Source organism: Acipenser ruthenus, chromosome 44, assembly GCF_902713425.1.
Source record: "Acipenser ruthenus chromosome 44, fAciRut3.2 maternal haplotype, whole genome shotgun sequence".
In the NCBI taxonomy this organism is placed as follows: domain Eukaryota; kingdom Metazoa; phylum Chordata; class Actinopteri; order Acipenseriformes; family Acipenseridae; genus Acipenser; species Acipenser ruthenus.
Genome location: NC_081232.1, coordinates 5112733 through 5126508, shown reverse-complemented (window position 1 = coordinate 5126508; position 13776 = coordinate 5112733). Strand labels below are relative to the sequence as shown.

The 13776-nt window shown below is 44.0% G+C and overlaps 56 non-coding genes and 5 pseudogenes across 56 annotated transcripts; all 61 read right to left on the bottom strand.

Annotated features, from left to right (window-relative positions):
* Positions 1 to 100: 100 nt before the first annotated feature.
* Positions 101 to 219, bottom strand: LOC131714035 (5S ribosomal RNA; annotated as a pseudogene).
* A 114-nt stretch (positions 220 to 333) lies between these two features.
* On the bottom strand, positions 334 to 452 carry LOC131718924 (5S ribosomal RNA). Its single transcript, XR_009317820.1, has one exon. It is a non-coding gene; the product is annotated as a 5S ribosomal RNA (ribosomal RNA).
* Positions 453 to 566: 114 nt separating this feature from the next.
* On the bottom strand, positions 567 to 685 carry LOC131713424 (5S ribosomal RNA; annotated as a pseudogene).
* A 100-nt stretch (positions 686 to 785) lies between these two features.
* LOC131712311 (5S ribosomal RNA) lies at positions 786 to 904 on the bottom strand. Its single transcript, XR_009314206.1, has one exon. It is a non-coding gene; the product is annotated as a 5S ribosomal RNA (ribosomal RNA).
* A 100-nt stretch (positions 905 to 1004) lies between these two features.
* Positions 1005 to 1123, bottom strand: LOC131718923 (5S ribosomal RNA). Its single transcript, XR_009317819.1, has one exon. It is a non-coding gene; the product is annotated as a 5S ribosomal RNA (ribosomal RNA).
* A 100-nt stretch (positions 1124 to 1223) lies between these two features.
* LOC131718922 (5S ribosomal RNA) lies at positions 1224 to 1342 on the bottom strand. The gene has a single exon (XR_009317818.1). It is a non-coding gene; the product is annotated as a 5S ribosomal RNA (ribosomal RNA).
* Positions 1343 to 1442: 100 nt separating this feature from the next.
* On the bottom strand, positions 1443 to 1561 carry LOC131718921 (5S ribosomal RNA). The gene has a single exon (XR_009317817.1). It is a non-coding gene; the product is annotated as a 5S ribosomal RNA (ribosomal RNA).
* Positions 1562 to 1675: 114 nt separating this feature from the next.
* LOC131712946 (5S ribosomal RNA) lies at positions 1676 to 1794 on the bottom strand. Its single transcript, XR_009314834.1, has one exon. It is a non-coding gene; the product is annotated as a 5S ribosomal RNA (ribosomal RNA).
* Positions 1795 to 1894: 100 nt separating this feature from the next.
* Positions 1895 to 2003, bottom strand: LOC131715108 (5S ribosomal RNA; annotated as a pseudogene).
* Positions 2004 to 2117: 114 nt separating this feature from the next.
* Positions 2118 to 2236, bottom strand: LOC131718920 (5S ribosomal RNA). The gene has a single exon (XR_009317816.1). It is a non-coding gene; the product is annotated as a 5S ribosomal RNA (ribosomal RNA).
* A 114-nt stretch (positions 2237 to 2350) lies between these two features.
* Positions 2351 to 2479, bottom strand: LOC131713341 (5S ribosomal RNA; annotated as a pseudogene).
* Positions 2480 to 2593: 114 nt separating this feature from the next.
* On the bottom strand, positions 2594 to 2712 carry LOC131718919 (5S ribosomal RNA). The gene has a single exon (XR_009317815.1). It is a non-coding gene; the product is annotated as a 5S ribosomal RNA (ribosomal RNA).
* A 100-nt stretch (positions 2713 to 2812) lies between these two features.
* On the bottom strand, positions 2813 to 2931 carry LOC131718918 (5S ribosomal RNA). Its single transcript, XR_009317814.1, has one exon. It is a non-coding gene; the product is annotated as a 5S ribosomal RNA (ribosomal RNA).
* A 114-nt stretch (positions 2932 to 3045) lies between these two features.
* Positions 3046 to 3164, bottom strand: LOC131718917 (5S ribosomal RNA). Its single transcript, XR_009317813.1, has one exon. It is a non-coding gene; the product is annotated as a 5S ribosomal RNA (ribosomal RNA).
* Positions 3165 to 3264: 100 nt separating this feature from the next.
* Positions 3265 to 3383, bottom strand: LOC131718915 (5S ribosomal RNA). The gene has a single exon (XR_009317811.1). It is a non-coding gene; the product is annotated as a 5S ribosomal RNA (ribosomal RNA).
* Positions 3384 to 3497: 114 nt separating this feature from the next.
* Positions 3498 to 3616, bottom strand: LOC131711805 (5S ribosomal RNA). Its single transcript, XR_009313693.1, has one exon. It is a non-coding gene; the product is annotated as a 5S ribosomal RNA (ribosomal RNA).
* Positions 3617 to 3716: 100 nt separating this feature from the next.
* On the bottom strand, positions 3717 to 3835 carry LOC131718914 (5S ribosomal RNA). Its single transcript, XR_009317810.1, has one exon. It is a non-coding gene; the product is annotated as a 5S ribosomal RNA (ribosomal RNA).
* A 114-nt stretch (positions 3836 to 3949) lies between these two features.
* LOC131710387 (5S ribosomal RNA) lies at positions 3950 to 4068 on the bottom strand. The gene has a single exon (XR_009312259.1). It is a non-coding gene; the product is annotated as a 5S ribosomal RNA (ribosomal RNA).
* Positions 4069 to 4168: 100 nt separating this feature from the next.
* On the bottom strand, positions 4169 to 4287 carry LOC131710577 (5S ribosomal RNA). The gene has a single exon (XR_009312458.1). It is a non-coding gene; the product is annotated as a 5S ribosomal RNA (ribosomal RNA).
* A 114-nt stretch (positions 4288 to 4401) lies between these two features.
* On the bottom strand, positions 4402 to 4520 carry LOC131718913 (5S ribosomal RNA). Its single transcript, XR_009317809.1, has one exon. It is a non-coding gene; the product is annotated as a 5S ribosomal RNA (ribosomal RNA).
* A 100-nt stretch (positions 4521 to 4620) lies between these two features.
* Positions 4621 to 4739, bottom strand: LOC131712498 (5S ribosomal RNA). Its single transcript, XR_009314389.1, has one exon. It is a non-coding gene; the product is annotated as a 5S ribosomal RNA (ribosomal RNA).
* Positions 4740 to 4839: 100 nt separating this feature from the next.
* LOC131710222 (5S ribosomal RNA) lies at positions 4840 to 4958 on the bottom strand. Its single transcript, XR_009312092.1, has one exon. It is a non-coding gene; the product is annotated as a 5S ribosomal RNA (ribosomal RNA).
* A 114-nt stretch (positions 4959 to 5072) lies between these two features.
* Positions 5073 to 5191, bottom strand: LOC131711851 (5S ribosomal RNA). Its single transcript, XR_009313740.1, has one exon. It is a non-coding gene; the product is annotated as a 5S ribosomal RNA (ribosomal RNA).
* A 100-nt stretch (positions 5192 to 5291) lies between these two features.
* Positions 5292 to 5410, bottom strand: LOC131718912 (5S ribosomal RNA). Its single transcript, XR_009317808.1, has one exon. It is a non-coding gene; the product is annotated as a 5S ribosomal RNA (ribosomal RNA).
* A 114-nt stretch (positions 5411 to 5524) lies between these two features.
* LOC131718911 (5S ribosomal RNA) lies at positions 5525 to 5643 on the bottom strand. Its single transcript, XR_009317807.1, has one exon. It is a non-coding gene; the product is annotated as a 5S ribosomal RNA (ribosomal RNA).
* A 100-nt stretch (positions 5644 to 5743) lies between these two features.
* On the bottom strand, positions 5744 to 5862 carry LOC131718910 (5S ribosomal RNA). Its single transcript, XR_009317806.1, has one exon. It is a non-coding gene; the product is annotated as a 5S ribosomal RNA (ribosomal RNA).
* Positions 5863 to 5962: 100 nt separating this feature from the next.
* Positions 5963 to 6081, bottom strand: LOC131718909 (5S ribosomal RNA). Its single transcript, XR_009317805.1, has one exon. It is a non-coding gene; the product is annotated as a 5S ribosomal RNA (ribosomal RNA).
* A 100-nt stretch (positions 6082 to 6181) lies between these two features.
* LOC131711015 (5S ribosomal RNA) lies at positions 6182 to 6300 on the bottom strand. The gene has a single exon (XR_009312897.1). It is a non-coding gene; the product is annotated as a 5S ribosomal RNA (ribosomal RNA).
* A 100-nt stretch (positions 6301 to 6400) lies between these two features.
* On the bottom strand, positions 6401 to 6519 carry LOC131710841 (5S ribosomal RNA). Its single transcript, XR_009312723.1, has one exon. It is a non-coding gene; the product is annotated as a 5S ribosomal RNA (ribosomal RNA).
* Positions 6520 to 6619: 100 nt separating this feature from the next.
* LOC131718908 (5S ribosomal RNA) lies at positions 6620 to 6738 on the bottom strand. The gene has a single exon (XR_009317804.1). It is a non-coding gene; the product is annotated as a 5S ribosomal RNA (ribosomal RNA).
* A 114-nt stretch (positions 6739 to 6852) lies between these two features.
* Positions 6853 to 6971, bottom strand: LOC131718907 (5S ribosomal RNA). The gene has a single exon (XR_009317803.1). It is a non-coding gene; the product is annotated as a 5S ribosomal RNA (ribosomal RNA).
* Positions 6972 to 7071: 100 nt separating this feature from the next.
* On the bottom strand, positions 7072 to 7190 carry LOC131712497 (5S ribosomal RNA). Its single transcript, XR_009314388.1, has one exon. It is a non-coding gene; the product is annotated as a 5S ribosomal RNA (ribosomal RNA).
* Positions 7191 to 7297: 107 nt separating this feature from the next.
* On the bottom strand, positions 7298 to 7416 carry LOC131718906 (5S ribosomal RNA). Its single transcript, XR_009317802.1, has one exon. It is a non-coding gene; the product is annotated as a 5S ribosomal RNA (ribosomal RNA).
* Positions 7417 to 7516: 100 nt separating this feature from the next.
* Positions 7517 to 7635, bottom strand: LOC131718904 (5S ribosomal RNA). The gene has a single exon (XR_009317800.1). It is a non-coding gene; the product is annotated as a 5S ribosomal RNA (ribosomal RNA).
* Positions 7636 to 7749: 114 nt separating this feature from the next.
* LOC131718903 (5S ribosomal RNA) lies at positions 7750 to 7868 on the bottom strand. The gene has a single exon (XR_009317799.1). It is a non-coding gene; the product is annotated as a 5S ribosomal RNA (ribosomal RNA).
* Positions 7869 to 7968: 100 nt separating this feature from the next.
* Positions 7969 to 8087, bottom strand: LOC131718902 (5S ribosomal RNA). Its single transcript, XR_009317798.1, has one exon. It is a non-coding gene; the product is annotated as a 5S ribosomal RNA (ribosomal RNA).
* A 100-nt stretch (positions 8088 to 8187) lies between these two features.
* On the bottom strand, positions 8188 to 8306 carry LOC131718901 (5S ribosomal RNA). The gene has a single exon (XR_009317797.1). It is a non-coding gene; the product is annotated as a 5S ribosomal RNA (ribosomal RNA).
* Positions 8307 to 8406: 100 nt separating this feature from the next.
* On the bottom strand, positions 8407 to 8525 carry LOC131718900 (5S ribosomal RNA). The gene has a single exon (XR_009317796.1). It is a non-coding gene; the product is annotated as a 5S ribosomal RNA (ribosomal RNA).
* Positions 8526 to 8625: 100 nt separating this feature from the next.
* LOC131718899 (5S ribosomal RNA) lies at positions 8626 to 8744 on the bottom strand. Its single transcript, XR_009317795.1, has one exon. It is a non-coding gene; the product is annotated as a 5S ribosomal RNA (ribosomal RNA).
* Positions 8745 to 8844: 100 nt separating this feature from the next.
* LOC131718898 (5S ribosomal RNA) lies at positions 8845 to 8963 on the bottom strand. Its single transcript, XR_009317794.1, has one exon. It is a non-coding gene; the product is annotated as a 5S ribosomal RNA (ribosomal RNA).
* Positions 8964 to 9077: 114 nt separating this feature from the next.
* Positions 9078 to 9196, bottom strand: LOC131718897 (5S ribosomal RNA). The gene has a single exon (XR_009317793.1). It is a non-coding gene; the product is annotated as a 5S ribosomal RNA (ribosomal RNA).
* Positions 9197 to 9296: 100 nt separating this feature from the next.
* On the bottom strand, positions 9297 to 9415 carry LOC131718896 (5S ribosomal RNA). The gene has a single exon (XR_009317792.1). It is a non-coding gene; the product is annotated as a 5S ribosomal RNA (ribosomal RNA).
* A 100-nt stretch (positions 9416 to 9515) lies between these two features.
* Positions 9516 to 9634, bottom strand: LOC131718895 (5S ribosomal RNA). Its single transcript, XR_009317791.1, has one exon. It is a non-coding gene; the product is annotated as a 5S ribosomal RNA (ribosomal RNA).
* Positions 9635 to 9734: 100 nt separating this feature from the next.
* Positions 9735 to 9853, bottom strand: LOC131718893 (5S ribosomal RNA). Its single transcript, XR_009317789.1, has one exon. It is a non-coding gene; the product is annotated as a 5S ribosomal RNA (ribosomal RNA).
* A 100-nt stretch (positions 9854 to 9953) lies between these two features.
* LOC131718892 (5S ribosomal RNA) lies at positions 9954 to 10072 on the bottom strand. The gene has a single exon (XR_009317788.1). It is a non-coding gene; the product is annotated as a 5S ribosomal RNA (ribosomal RNA).
* A 100-nt stretch (positions 10073 to 10172) lies between these two features.
* LOC131718891 (5S ribosomal RNA) lies at positions 10173 to 10291 on the bottom strand. The gene has a single exon (XR_009317787.1). It is a non-coding gene; the product is annotated as a 5S ribosomal RNA (ribosomal RNA).
* Positions 10292 to 10405: 114 nt separating this feature from the next.
* LOC131718890 (5S ribosomal RNA) lies at positions 10406 to 10524 on the bottom strand. The gene has a single exon (XR_009317786.1). It is a non-coding gene; the product is annotated as a 5S ribosomal RNA (ribosomal RNA).
* Positions 10525 to 10624: 100 nt separating this feature from the next.
* LOC131718889 (5S ribosomal RNA) lies at positions 10625 to 10743 on the bottom strand. The gene has a single exon (XR_009317785.1). It is a non-coding gene; the product is annotated as a 5S ribosomal RNA (ribosomal RNA).
* Positions 10744 to 10857: 114 nt separating this feature from the next.
* Positions 10858 to 10976, bottom strand: LOC131711223 (5S ribosomal RNA). The gene has a single exon (XR_009313106.1). It is a non-coding gene; the product is annotated as a 5S ribosomal RNA (ribosomal RNA).
* A 100-nt stretch (positions 10977 to 11076) lies between these two features.
* LOC131715107 (5S ribosomal RNA) lies at positions 11077 to 11185 on the bottom strand (annotated as a pseudogene).
* A 114-nt stretch (positions 11186 to 11299) lies between these two features.
* LOC131718887 (5S ribosomal RNA) lies at positions 11300 to 11418 on the bottom strand. The gene has a single exon (XR_009317783.1). It is a non-coding gene; the product is annotated as a 5S ribosomal RNA (ribosomal RNA).
* A 114-nt stretch (positions 11419 to 11532) lies between these two features.
* Positions 11533 to 11651, bottom strand: LOC131718886 (5S ribosomal RNA). Its single transcript, XR_009317782.1, has one exon. It is a non-coding gene; the product is annotated as a 5S ribosomal RNA (ribosomal RNA).
* A 114-nt stretch (positions 11652 to 11765) lies between these two features.
* LOC131718885 (5S ribosomal RNA) lies at positions 11766 to 11884 on the bottom strand. The gene has a single exon (XR_009317781.1). It is a non-coding gene; the product is annotated as a 5S ribosomal RNA (ribosomal RNA).
* Positions 11885 to 11998: 114 nt separating this feature from the next.
* LOC131718884 (5S ribosomal RNA) lies at positions 11999 to 12117 on the bottom strand. Its single transcript, XR_009317780.1, has one exon. It is a non-coding gene; the product is annotated as a 5S ribosomal RNA (ribosomal RNA).
* A 100-nt stretch (positions 12118 to 12217) lies between these two features.
* On the bottom strand, positions 12218 to 12336 carry LOC131718883 (5S ribosomal RNA). The gene has a single exon (XR_009317779.1). It is a non-coding gene; the product is annotated as a 5S ribosomal RNA (ribosomal RNA).
* Positions 12337 to 12450: 114 nt separating this feature from the next.
* Positions 12451 to 12569, bottom strand: LOC131718881 (5S ribosomal RNA). The gene has a single exon (XR_009317777.1). It is a non-coding gene; the product is annotated as a 5S ribosomal RNA (ribosomal RNA).
* A 114-nt stretch (positions 12570 to 12683) lies between these two features.
* On the bottom strand, positions 12684 to 12802 carry LOC131718880 (5S ribosomal RNA). The gene has a single exon (XR_009317776.1). It is a non-coding gene; the product is annotated as a 5S ribosomal RNA (ribosomal RNA).
* Positions 12803 to 12902: 100 nt separating this feature from the next.
* LOC131718879 (5S ribosomal RNA) lies at positions 12903 to 13021 on the bottom strand. The gene has a single exon (XR_009317775.1). It is a non-coding gene; the product is annotated as a 5S ribosomal RNA (ribosomal RNA).
* A 100-nt stretch (positions 13022 to 13121) lies between these two features.
* Positions 13122 to 13240, bottom strand: LOC131713920 (5S ribosomal RNA). Its single transcript, XR_009315164.1, has one exon. It is a non-coding gene; the product is annotated as a 5S ribosomal RNA (ribosomal RNA).
* A 100-nt stretch (positions 13241 to 13340) lies between these two features.
* Positions 13341 to 13459, bottom strand: LOC131718878 (5S ribosomal RNA). The gene has a single exon (XR_009317774.1). It is a non-coding gene; the product is annotated as a 5S ribosomal RNA (ribosomal RNA).
* A 114-nt stretch (positions 13460 to 13573) lies between these two features.
* On the bottom strand, positions 13574 to 13692 carry LOC131718877 (5S ribosomal RNA). The gene has a single exon (XR_009317773.1). It is a non-coding gene; the product is annotated as a 5S ribosomal RNA (ribosomal RNA).
* Between the last annotated feature and the right edge of the window lie 84 nt (positions 13693 to 13776).

Sequence of the window (13776 nt, the reverse complement as noted above, 5' to 3'; positions counted from 1 at the left end):
ATTGCATTTCTGCTTTCATGACTTTTATGTTTAGTGAGCTGGGGGGTGATTCCTCCCAAATTTCCTTTTGTCCTCCACACATTTCAATTGTAAAATGTAATGCCTGCAGCACTTGATATTCCCAGGTGGTCTCCCATCCAAGTACTAACCAAGCCCAACATTGCTTAGCTTCTGAGATCAGACAACATCAGGCTTATTCAAGGTGGTGTGGCCGCAGGCGATTGCATTTCTGCTTTCATGACTTTTATGTTTAGTGAGCTGGGGGTGATTCCTCCAAAATTTCCTTTTGTCCTCCACACATTTCAATTGTAAAATGTAATTACAAAAATGTAATGCCTGCAGCACTTGATATTCCCAGGTGGTCTCCCATCCAAGTACTAACCAAGCCCAACATTGCTTAGCTTCTGAGATCAGACGAGATCAGGCTTATTCAAGGTGGTGTGGCCGCAGGCGATTGCATTTCTGCTTTCATGACTTTTATGTTTAGTGAGCTGGGGGTGATTCCTCCAAAATTTCCTTTTGTCCTCCACACATTTCAATTGTAAAATGTAATTACAAAAATGTAATGCCTGCAGCACTTGATATTCCCAGGTGGTCTCCCATCCAAGTACTAACCAAGCCCAATATTGCTTAGCTTCTGAGATCAGACAAGATCAGGCTTATTCAAGGTGGTGTGGCCGCAGGCGATTGCATTTCTGCTTTCATGACTTTTATGTTTAGTGAGCTGGGGGTGATTCCTCCAAAATTTCCTTTTGTCCTCCACACATTTCAATTGTAAAATGTAATGCCTGCAGCACTTGATATTCCCAGGTGGTCTCCCATCCAAGTACTAACCAAGCCCAACATTGCTTAGCTTCTGAGATCAGACGAGATCAGGCTTATTCAAGGTGGTGTGGCGGCAGGCGATTGCATTTCTGCTTTCATGACTTTTATGTTTAGTGAGCTGGTGGTGATTCCTCCAAAATTTCCTTTTGTCCTCCACACATTTCAATTGTAAAATGTAATGCCTGCAGCACTTGATATTCCCAGGTGGTCTCCCATCCAAGTACTAACCAAGCCCAACATTGCTTAGCTTCTGAGATCAGACGAGATCAGGCTTATTCAAGGTGGTGTGGCCGCAGGCGATTGCATTTCTGCTTTCATGACTTTTATGTTTAGTGAGCTGGGGGTGATTCCTCCAAAATTTCCTTTTGTCCTCCACACATTTCAATTGTAAAATGTAATGCCTGCAGCACTTGATATTCCCAGGTGGTCTCCCATCCAAGTACTAACCAAGCCCAACATTGCTTAGCTTCTGAGATCAGACGAGATCAGGCTTATTCAAGGTGGTGTGGCCGCAGGCGATTGCATTTCTGCTTTCATGACTTTTATGTTTAGTGAGCTGGGGGTGATTCCTCCAAAATTTCCTTTTGTCCTCCACACATTTCAATTGTAAAATGTAATGCCTGCAGCACTTGATATTCCCAGGTGGTCTCCCATCCAAGTACTAACCAAGCCCAACATTGCTTAGCTTCTGAGATCAGACGAGATCAGGCTTATTCAAGGTGGTGTGGCCGCAGGCGATTGCATTTCTGCTTTCATGACTTTTATGTTTAGTGAGCTGGGGGTGATTCCTCCAAAATTTCCTTTTGTCCTCCACACATTTCAATTGTAAAATGTAATTACAAAAATGTAATGCCTGCAGCACTTGATATTCCCAGGTGGTCTCCCATCCAAATACTAACCAAACCCAACATTGCTTAGCTTCTGAGATCAGACGAGATCAGGCTTATTCAAGGTGGTGTGGCCGCAGGCGATTGCAGTTCTGCTTTCATGACTTTTATGTTTAGTGAGCTGGGGGTGATTCCTCCAAAATTTCCTTTTGTCCTCCACACATTTCAATTGTAAAATGTAATGCCTGCAGCACTTGATATTCCCAGGTGGTCTCCCATCCAAGTACTAACCAAGCCCAACATTGCTTAGCTTCTGAGATCAGGCTTATTCAAGGTGGTGTGGCCGCAGGCGATTGCATTTCTGCTTTCATGACTTTTATGTTTAGTGAGCTGGGGGTGATTCCTCCAAAATTTCCTTTTGTCCTCCACACATTTCAATTGTAAAATGTAATTACAAAAATGTAATGCCTGCAGCACTTGATATTCCCAGGTGGTCTCCCATCCAAGTACTAACCAAGCCCAACATTGCTTAGCTTCTGAGATCAGACGAGATCAGGCTTATTCAAGGTGGTGTGGCCGCAGGCGATTGCATTTCTGCTTTCATGACTTTTATGTTTAGTGAGCTGGGGGTGATTCCTCCAAAATTTCCTTTTGTCCTCCACACATTTCAATTGTAAAATGTAATTACAAAAATGTAATGCCTGCAGCACTTGATATTCCCAGGTGGTCTCCCATCCAAGTACTAACCAAGCCCAACATTGCTTAGCTTCTGAGATCAGACGAGATCAGGCGAGATCAGGCTTATTCAAGGTGGTGTGGCCGCAGGCGATTGCATTTCTGCTTTCATGACTTTTATGTTTAGTGAGCTGGGGGTGATTCCTCCAAAATTTCCTTTTGTCCTCCACACATTTCAATTGTAAAATGTAATTACAAAAATGTAATGCCTGCAGCACTTGATATTCCCAGGTGGTCTCCCATCCAAGTACTAACCAAGCCCAACATTGCTTAGCTTCTGAGATCAGACGAGATCAGGCTTATTCAAGGTGGTGTGGCCGCAGGCGATTGCATTTCTGCTTTCATGACTTTTATGTTTAGTGAGCTGGGGGTGATTCCTCCAAAATTTCCTTTTGTCCTCCACACATTTCAATTGTAAAATGTAATGCCTGCAGCACTTGATATTCCCAGGTGGTCTCCCATCCAAGTACTAACCAAGCCCAACATTGCTTAGCTTCTGAGATCAGACGAGATCAGGCTTATTCAAGGTGGTGTGGCCGCAGGCGATTGCATTTCTGCTTTCATGACTTTTATGTTTAGTGAGCTGGGGGTGATTCCTCCAAAATTTCCTTTTGTCCTCCACACATTTCAATTGTAAAATGTAATTACAAAAATGTAATGCCTGCAGCACTTGATATTCCCAGGTGGTCTCCCATCCAAGTACTAACCAAGCCCAACATTGCTTAGCTTCTGAGATCAGACGAGATCAGGCTTATTCAAGGTGGTGTGGCCGCAGGCGATTGCATTTCTGCTTTCATGACTTTTATGTTTAGTGAGCTGGGGGTGATTCCTCCAAAATTTCCTTTTGTCCTCCACACATTTCAATTGTAAAATGTAATGCCTGCAGCACTTGATATTCCCAGGTGGTCTCCCATCCAAGTACTAACCAAGCCCAACATTGCTTAGCTTCTGAGATCAGACGAGATCAGGCTTATTCAAGGTGGTGTGGCCGCAGGCGATTGCATTTCTGCTTTCATGACTTTTATGTTTAGTGAGCTGGGGGTGATTCCTCCAAAATTTCCTTTTGTCCTCCACACATTTCAATTGTAAAATGAAATTACAAAAATGTAATGCCTGCAGGACTTGATATTCCCAGGTGGTCTCCCATCCAAGTACTAACCAAGCCCAACATTGCTTAGCTTCTGAGATCAGATGAGATCAGGCTTATTCAAGGTGGTGTGGCCGCAGGCGATTGCATTTCTGCTTTCATGACTTTTATGTTTAGTGAGCTGGGGGTGATTCCTCCAAAATTTCCTTTTGTCCTCCACACATTTCAATTGTAAAATGTAATGCCTGCAGCACTTGATATTCCCAGGTGGTCTCCCATCCAAGTACTAACCAAGCCCAACATTGCTTAGCTTCTGAGATCAGACGAGATCAGGCTTATTCAAGGTGGTGTGGCCGCAGGCGATTGCATTTCTGCTTTCATGACTTTTATGTTTAGTGAGCTGGGGGTGATTCCTCCAAAATTTCCTTTTGTCCTCCACACATTTCAATTGTAAAATGTAATTACAAAAATGTAATGCCTGCAGCACTTGATATTCCCAGGTGGTCTCCCATCCAAGTACTAACCAAGCCCAACATTGCTTAGCTTCTGAGATCAGACGAGATCAGGCTTAGTCAAGGTGGTGTGGCCGCAGGCGATTGCATTTCTGCTTTCATGACTTTTATGTTTAGTGAGCTGGGGGTGATTCCTCCAAAATTTCCTTTTGTCCTCCACACATTTCAATTGTAAAATGTAATGCCTGCAGCACTTGATATTCCCAGGTGGACTCCCATCCAAGTACTAACCAAGCCCAACATTGCTTAGCTTCTGAGATCAGACGAGATCAGGCTTATTCAAGGTGGTGTGGCCGCAGGCGATTGCATTTCTGCTTTCATGACTTTTATGTTTAGTGAGCTGGGGGTGATTCCTCCAAAATTTCCTTTTGTCCTCCACACATTTCAATTGTAAAATGTAATTACAAAAATGTAATGCCTGCAGCACTTGATATTCCCAGGTGGTCTCCCATCCAAGTACTAACCAAGCCCAACATTGCTTAGCTTCTGAGATCAGACGAGATCAGGCTTATTCAAGGTGGTGTGGCCGCAGGCGATTGCATTTCTGCTTTCATGACTTTTATGTTTAGTGAGCTGGGGGTGATTCCTCCAAAATTTCCTTTTGTCCTCCACAAATTTCTATTGTAAAATGTAATGCCTGCAGCACTTGATATTCCCAGGTGGTCTCCCATCCAAGTACTAACCAAGCCCAACATTGCTTAGCTTCTGAGATCAGACGAGATCAGGCTTATTCAAGGTGCTGTGGCCGCAGGCGATTGCATTTCTGCTTTCATGACTTTTATGTTTAGTGAGCTGGGGGTGATTCCTCCAAAATTTCCTTTTGTCCTCCACACATTTCAATTGTAAAATGTAATGCCTGCAGCACTTGATATTCCCAGGTGGTCTCCCATCCAAGTACTAACCAAGCCCAACATTGCTTAGCTGCTGAGATCAGACGAGATCAGGCTTATTCAAGGTGGTGTGGCCGCAGGCGATGGCATTTCTGCTTTCATGACTTTTATGTTTAGTGAGCTGGGGGTGATTCCTCCAAAATTTCCTTTTGTCCTCCACACATTTCAATTGTAAAATGTAATTACAAAAATGTAATGCCTGCAGCACTTGATATTCCCAGGTGGTCTCCCATCCAAGTACTAACCAAGCCCAACATTGCTTAGCTTCTGAGATCAGACAAGATCAGGCTTATTCAAGGTGGTGTGGCCGCAGGCGATTGCATTTCTGCTTTCATGACTTTTATGTTTAGTGAGCTGGGGGTGATTCCTCCAAAATTTCCTTTTGTCCTCCACACATTTCAATTGTAAAATGTAATGCCTGCAGCACTTGATATTCCCAGGTGGTCTCCCATCCAAGTACTAACCAAGCCCAACATTGCTTAGCTTCTGAGATCAGACGAGATCAGGCTTATTCAAGGTGGTGTGGCCGCAGGCGATTGCATTTCTGCTTTCATGACTTTTATGTTTAGTGAGCTGGGGGTGATTCCTCCAAAATTTCCTTTTGTCCTCCACACATTTCAATTGTAAAATGTAATTACAAAAATGTAATGCCTGCAGCACTTGATATTCCCAGGTGGTCTCCCATCCAAGTACTAACCAAGCCCAACATTGCTTAGCTTCTGAGATCAGACGAGATCAGGCTTATTCAAGGTGGTGTGGCCGCAGGCGATTGCTGTTCTGCTTTCATGACTTTTATGTTTAGTGAGCTGGGGGTGATTCCTCCAAAATTTCCTTTTGTCCTCCACACATTTCAATTGTAAAATGTAATGCCTGCAGCACTTGATATTCCCAGGTGGTCTCCCATCCAAGTACTAACCAAGCCCAACATTGCTTAGCTTCTGAGATCAGACGAGATCAGGCTTATTCAAGGTGGTGTGGCCGCAGGCGATTGCATTTCTGCTTTCATGACTTTTATGTTTAGTGAGCTGGGGGTGATTCCTCCAAAATTTCCTTTTGTCCTCCACACATTTCAATTGTAAAATGTAATGCCTGCAGCACTTGATATTCCCAGGTGGTCTCCCATCCAAGTACTAACCAAGCCCAACATTGCTTAGCTTCTGAGATCAGACGAGATCAGGCTTATTCAAGGTGGTGTGGCCGCAGGCGATTGCAGTTCTGCTTTCATGACTTTTATGTTTAGTGAGCTGGGGGTGATTCCTCCAAAATTTCCTTTTGTCCTCCACACATTTCAATTGTAAAATGTAATGCCTGCAGCACTTGATATTCCCAGGTGGTCTACCATCCAAGTACTAACCAAGCCCAACATTGCTTAGCTTCTGAGATCAGACGAGATCAGGCTTATTCAAGGTGGTGTGGCCGCAGGCGATTGCATTTCTGCTTTCATGACTTTTATGTTTAGTGAGCTGGGGGTGATTCCTCCAAAATTTCCTTTTGTCCTCCACACATTTCAATTGTAAAATGTAATGCCTGCAGCACTTGATATTCCCAGGTGGTCTCCCATCCAAGTACTAACCAAGCCCAACATTGCTTAGCTTCTGAGATCAGACGAGATCAGGCTTATTCAAGGTGGTGTGGCCGCAGGTGATTGCATTTCTGCTTTCATGACTTTTATGTTTAGTGAGCTGGGGGTGATTCCTCCAAAATTTCCTTTTGTCCTCCACACATTTCAATTGTAAAATGTAATGCCTGCAGCACTTGATATTCCCAGGTGGTCTCCCATCCAAGTACTAACCAAGCCCAACATTGCTTAGCTTCTGAGATCAGACGAGATCAGGCTTATTCAAGGTGGTGTGGCCGCAGGCGATTGCATTTCTGCTTTCATGACTTTTATGTTTAGTGAGCTGGGGGTGATTCCTCCAAAATTTCCTTTTGTCCTCCACACATTTCAATTGTAAAATGTAATTACAAAAATGTAATGCCTGCAGCACTTGATATTCCCAGGTGGTCTCCCATCCAAGTACTAACCAAGCCCAACATTGCTTAGCTTCTGAGATCAGACGAGATCAGGCTTATTCAAGGTGGTGTGGCCGCAGGCGATTGCATTTCTGCTTTCATGACTTTTATGTTTAGTGAGCTGGGGGTGATTCCTCCAAAATTTCCTTTTGTCCTCCACACATTTCAATTGTAAAATATAATGCCTGCAGCACTTGATATTCCCAGGTGGTCTCCCATCCAAGTACTAACCAAGCCCAACATTGCTTAGCTTCTGAGATCAGACGAGATCAGGCTTATTCAAGGTGCTGTGGCCGCAGGCGATTGCATTTCTGCTTTCATGACTTTTATGTTTAGTGAGCTGGGGGTGATTCCTCCAAAATTTCCTTTTGTCCTCCACACATTTCAATTGTAAAATGTAAAATGTAATGCCTGCAGCACTTGATATTCCCAGGTGGTCTCCCATCCAAGTACTAACCAAGCCCAACATTGCTTAGCTTCTGAGATCAGACGAGATCAGGCTTATTCAAGGTGGTGTGGCCGCAGGCGATGGCATTTCTGCTTTCATGACTTTTATGTTTAGTGAGCTGGGGGTGATTCCTCCAAAATTTCCTTTTGTCCTCCACACATTTCAATTGTAAAATGTAATGCCTGCAGCACTTGATATTCCCAGGTGGTCTCCCATCCAAGTACTAACCAAGCCCAACATTGCTTAGCTTCTGAGATCAGACGAGATCAGGCTTATTCAAGGTGGTGTGGCCGCAGGCGATTGCATTTCTGCTTTCATGACTTTTATGTTTAGTGAGCTGGGGGTGATTCCTCCAAAATTTCCTTTTGTCCTCCACACATTTCAATTGTAAAATGTAATTACAAAAATGTAATGCCTGCAGCACTTGATATTCCCAGGTGGTCTCCCATCCAAGTACTAACCAAGCCCAACATTGCTTAGCTTCTGAGATCAGACGAGATCAGGCTTATTCAAGGTGGTGTGGCCGCAGGCGATTGCTGTTCTGCTTTCATGACTTTTATGTTTAGTGAGCTGGGGGTGATTCCTCCAAAATTTCCTTTTGTCCTCCACACATTTCAATTGTAAAATGTAATGCCTGCAGCACTTGATATTCCCAGGTGGTCTCCCATCCAAGTACTAACCAAGCCCAACATTGCTTAGCTTCTGAGATCAGACGAGATCAGGCTTATTCAAGGTGGTGTGGCCGCAGGCGATTGCATTTCTGCTTTCATGACTTTTATGTTTAGTGAGCTGGGGGTGATTCCTCCAAAATTTCCTTTTGTCCTCCACACATTTCAATTGTAAAATGTAATGCCTGCAGCACTTGATATTCCCAGGTGGTCTCCCATCCAAGTACTAACCAAGCCCAACATTGCTTAGCTTCTGAGATCAGACGAGATCAGGCTTATTCAAGGTGGTGTGGCCGCAGGCGATTGCTGTTCTGCTTTCATGACTTTTATGTTTAGTGAGCTGGGGGTGATTCCTCCAAAATTTCCTTTTGTCCTCCACACATTTCAATTGTAAAATGTAATGCCTGCAGCACTTGATATTCCCAGGTGGTCTCCCATCCAAGTACTAACCAAGCCCAACATTGCTTAGCTTCTGAGATCAGACGAGATCAGGCTTATTCAAGGTGGTGTGGCCGCAGGCGATTGCGTTTCTGCTTTCATGACTTTTATGTTTAGTGAGCTGGGGGTGATTCCTCCAAAATTTCCTTTTGTCCTCCACACATTTCAATTGTAAAATGTAATGCCTGCAGCACTTGATATTCCCAGGTGGTCTCCCATCCAAGTACTAACCAAGCCCAACATTGCTTAGCTTCTGAGATCAGACGAGATCAGGCTTATTCAAGGTGGTGTGGCCGCAGGCGATTGCATTTCTGCTTTCATGACTTTTATGTTTAGTGAGCTGGGGGTGATTCCTCCAAAATTTCCTTTTGTCCTCCACACATTTCAATTGTAAAATGTAATGCCTGCAGCACTTGATATTCCCAGGTGGTCTCCCATCCAAGTACTAACCAAGCCCAACATTGCTTAGCTTCTGAGATCAGACGAGATCAGGCTTATTCAAGGTGGTGTGGCCGCAGGCGATTGCATTTCTGCTTTCATGACTTTTATGTTTAGTGAGCTGGGGGTGATTCCTCCAAAATTTCCTTTTGTCCTCCACACATTTCAATTGTAAAATGTAATTACAAAAATGTAATGCCTGCAGCACTTGATATTCCCAGGTGGTCTCCCATCCAAGTACTAACCAAGCCCAACATTGCTTAGCTTCTGAGATCAGACGAGATCAGGCTTATTCAAGGTGGTGTGGCCGCAGGCGATTGCTGTTCTGCTTTCATGACTTTTATGTTTAGTGAGCTGGGGGTGATTCCTCCAAAATTTCCTTTTGTCCTCCACACATTTCAATTGTAAAATGTAATGCCTGCAGCACTTGATATTCCCAGGTGGTCTCCCATCCAAGTACTAACCAAGCCCAACATTGCTTAGCTTCTGAGATCAGACGAGATCAGGCTTATTCAAGGTGGTGTGGCCGCAGGCGATTGCATTTCTGCTTTCATGACTTTTATGTTTAGTGAGCTGGGGGTGATTCCTCCAAAATTTCCTTTTGTCCTCCACACATTTCAATTGTAAAATGTAATGCCTGCAGCACTTGATATTCCCAGGTGGTCTCCCATCCAAGTACTAACCAAGCCCAACATTGCTTAGCTTCTGAGATCAGACGAGATCAGGCTTATTCAAGGTGGTGTGGCCGCAGGCGATTGCATTTCTGCTTTCATGACTTTTATGTTTAGTGAGCTGGGGGTGATTCCTCCAAAATTTCCTTTTGTCCTCCACACATTTCAATTGTAAAATGTAATGCCTGCAGCACTTGATATTCCCAGGTGGTCTCCCATCCAAGTACTAACCAAGCCCAACATTGCTTAGCTTCTGAGATCAGACGAGATCAGGCTTATTCAAGGTGGTGTGGCCGCAGGCGATTGCATTTCTGCTTTCATGACTTTTATGTTTAGTGAGCTGGGGGTGATTCCTCCAAAATTTCCTTTTGTCCTCCACACATTTCAATTGTAAAATGTAATGCCTGCAGCACTTGATATTCCCAGGTGGTCTCCCATCCAAGTACTAACCAAGCCCAACATTGCTTAGCTTCTGAGATCAGACGAGATCAGGCTTATTCAAGGTGGTGTGGCCGCAGGCGATTGCATTTCTGCTTTCATGACTTTTATGTTTAGTGAGCTGGGGGTGATTCCTCCAAAATTTCCTTTTGTCCTCCACACATTTCAATTGTAAAATGTAATGCCTGCAGCACTTGATATTCCCAGGTGGTCTCCCATCCAAGTACTAACCAAGCCCAACATTGCTTAGCTTCTGAGATCAGACGAGATCAGGCTTATTCAAGGTGGTGTGGCCGCAGGCGATTGCATTTCTGCTTTCATGACTTTTATGTTTAGTGAGCTGGGGGTGATTCCTCCAAAATTTCCTTTTGTCCTCCACACATTTCAATTGTAAAATGTAATTACAAAAATGTAATGCCTGCAGCACTTGATATTCCCAGGTGGTCTCCCATCCAAGTACTAACCAAGCCCAACATTGCTTAGCTTCTGAGATCAGACGAGATCAGGCTTATTCAAGGTGGTGTGGCCGCAGGCGATTGCATTTCTGCTTTCATGACTTTTATGTTTAGTGAGCTGGGGGTGATTCCTCCAAAATTTCCTTTTGTCCTCCACACATTTCAATTGTAAAATGTAATGCCTGCAGCACTTGATATTCCCAGGTGGTCTCCCATCCAAGTACTAACCAAGCCCAACATTGCTTAGCTTCTGAGATCAGACGAGATCAGGCTTATTCAAGGTGGTGTGGCCGCAGGCGATTGCATTTCTGCTTTAATGACTTTTATGTTTAGTGAGCTGGGGGTGATTCCTCCAAAATTTCCTTTTGTCCTCCACACATTTCAATTGTAAAATGTAATTACAAAAATGTAATGCCTGCAGCACTTGATATTCCCAGGTGGTCTCCCATCCAAGTACTAACCAAACCCAACATTGCTTAGCTTCTGAGATCAGACGAGATCAGGCTTATTCAAGGTGGTGTGGCCGCAGGCGATTGCAGTTCTGCTTTCATGACTTTTATGTTTAGTGAGCTGGGGGTGATTCCTCCAAAATTTCCTTTTGTCCTCCACACATTTCAATTGTAAAATGTAATGCCTGCAGCACTTGATATTCCCAGGTGGTCTCCCATCCAAGTACTAACCAAGCCCAACATTGCTTAGCTTCTGAGATCAGGCTTATTCAAGGTGGTGTGGCCGCAGGCGATTGCATTTCTGCTTTCATGACTTTTATGTTTAGTGAGCTGGGGGTGATTCCTCCAAAATTTCCTTTTGTCCTCCACACATTTCAATTGTAAAATGTAATTACAAAAATGTAATGCCTGCAGCACTTGATATTCCCAGGTGGTCTCCCATCCAAGTACTAACCAAGCCCAACATTGCTTAGCTTCTGAGATCAGACGAGATCAGGCTTATTCAAGGTGGTGTGGCCGCAGGCGATTGCATTTCTGCTTTCATGACTTTTATGTTTAGTGAGCTGGGGGTGATTCCTCCAAAATTTCCTTTTGTCCTCCACACATTTCAATTGTAAAATGTAATTACAAAAATGTAATGCCTGCAGCACTTGATATTCCCAGGTGGTCTCCCATCCAAGTACTAACCAAGCCCAACATTGCTTAGCTTCTGAGATCAGACGAGATCAGGCTTATTCAAGGTGGTGTGGCCGCAGGCGATTGCATTTCTGCTTTCATGACTTTTATGTTTAGTGAGCTGGGGGTGATTCCTCCAAAATTTCCTTTTGTCCTCCACACATTTCAATTGTAAAATGTAATTACAAAAATGTAATGCCTGCAGCACTTGATATTCCCAGGTGGTCTCCCATCCAAGTACTAACCAAGCCCAACATTGCTTAGCTTCTGAGATCAGACGAGATCAGGCTTATTCAAGGTGGTGTGGCCGCAGGCGATTGCATTTCTGCTTTCATGACTTTTATGTTTAGTGAGCTGGGGGTGATTCCTCCAAAATTTCCTTTTGTCCTCCACACATTTCAATTGTAAAATGTAATTACAAAAATGTAATGCCTGCAGCACTTGATATTCCCAGGTGGTCTCCCATCCAAGTACTAACCAAGCCCAACATTGCTTAGCTTCTGAGATCAGACGAGATCAGGCTTATTCAAGGTGGTGTGGCCGCAGGCGATTGCATTTCTGCTTTCATGACTTTTATGTTTAGTGAGCTGGGGGTGATTCCGCCAAAATTTCCTTTTGTCCTCCACACATTTCAATTGTAAAATGTAATGCCTGCAGCACTTGATATTCCCAGGTGGTCTCCCATCCAAGTACTAACCAAGCCCAACATTGCTTAGCTTCTGAGATCAGACGAGATCAGGCTTATTCAAGGTGGTGTGGCCGCAGGCGATTGCTGTTCTGCTTTCATGACTTTTATGTTTAGTGAGCTGGGGGTGATTCCTCCAAAATTTCCTTTTGTCCTCCACACATTTCAATTGTAAAATGTAATTACAAAAATGTAATGCCTGCAGCACTTGATATTCCCAGGTGGTCTCCCATCCAAGTACTAACCAAGCCCAACATTGCTTAGCTTCTGAGATCAGACGAGATCAGGCTTATTCAAGGTGGTGTGGCCGCAGGCGACTGCTTTTCTGCTTTCATGACTTTTATGTTTAGTGAGCTGGGGGTGATTCCTCCAAAATTTCCTTTTGTCCTCCACACATTTCAATTGTAAAATGTAATTACAAAAATGTAATGCCTGCAGCACTTGATATTCCCAGGTGGTCTCCCATCCAAGTACTAACCAAGCCCAACATTGCTTAGCTTCTGAGATCAGACGAGATCAGGCTTATTCAAGGTGGTGTGGCCGCAGGCGATTGCATTTCTGCTTTCATGACTTTTATGTTTAGTGAGCTGGGGGTGATTCCTCCAAAATTTCGTTTTGTCCTCCACACATTTCAATTGTAAAATGTAATGCCTGCAGCACTTGATATTCCCAGGTGGTCTCCCATCCAAGTACTAACCAAGCCCAACATTGCTTAGCTTCTGAGATCAGACGAGATCAGGCTTATTCAAGGTGGTGTGGCCGCAGGCGATTGCATTTCTGCTTTCATGACTTTTATGTTTAGTGAGCTGGGGGTGATTCCTCCAAAATTTCCTTTTGTCCTCCACACATTTCAATTGTAAAATGTAATGCCTGCAGCACTTGGTATTCCCAGGTGGTCTCCCATCCAAGTACTAACCAAGCCCAACATTGCTTAGCTTCTGAGATCAGACGAGATCAGGCTTATTCAAGGTGGTGTGGCCGCAGGCGATTGCATTTCTGCTTTCATGACTTTTATGTTTAGTGAGCTGGGGGTGATTCCTCCAAAATTTCCTTTTGTCCTCCACACATTTCAATTGTAAAATGTAATGCCTGCAGCACTTGATATTCCCAGGTGGTCTCCCATCCAAGTACTAACCAAGCCCAACATTGCTTAGCTTCTGAGATCAGACGAGATCAGGCTTATTCAAGGTGGTGTGGCCGCAGGCGATTGCATTTCTGCTTTCATGACTTTTATGTTTAGTGAGCTGGGGGTGATTCCTCCAAAATTTCCTTTTGTCCTCCACACATTTCAATTGTAAAATGTAATTACAAAAATGTAATGCCTGCAGCACTTGATATTCCCAGGTGGTCTCCCATCCAAGTACTAACCAAGCCCAACATTGCTTAGCTTCTGAGATCAGACGAGATCAGGCTTATTCAAGGTGGTGTGGCCGCAGGCGATTGCATTTCTGCTTTCATGACTTTTATGTTTAGTGAGCTGGGGGTGATTCCTCCAAAATTTCCTTTTGTCCTCCACACATTT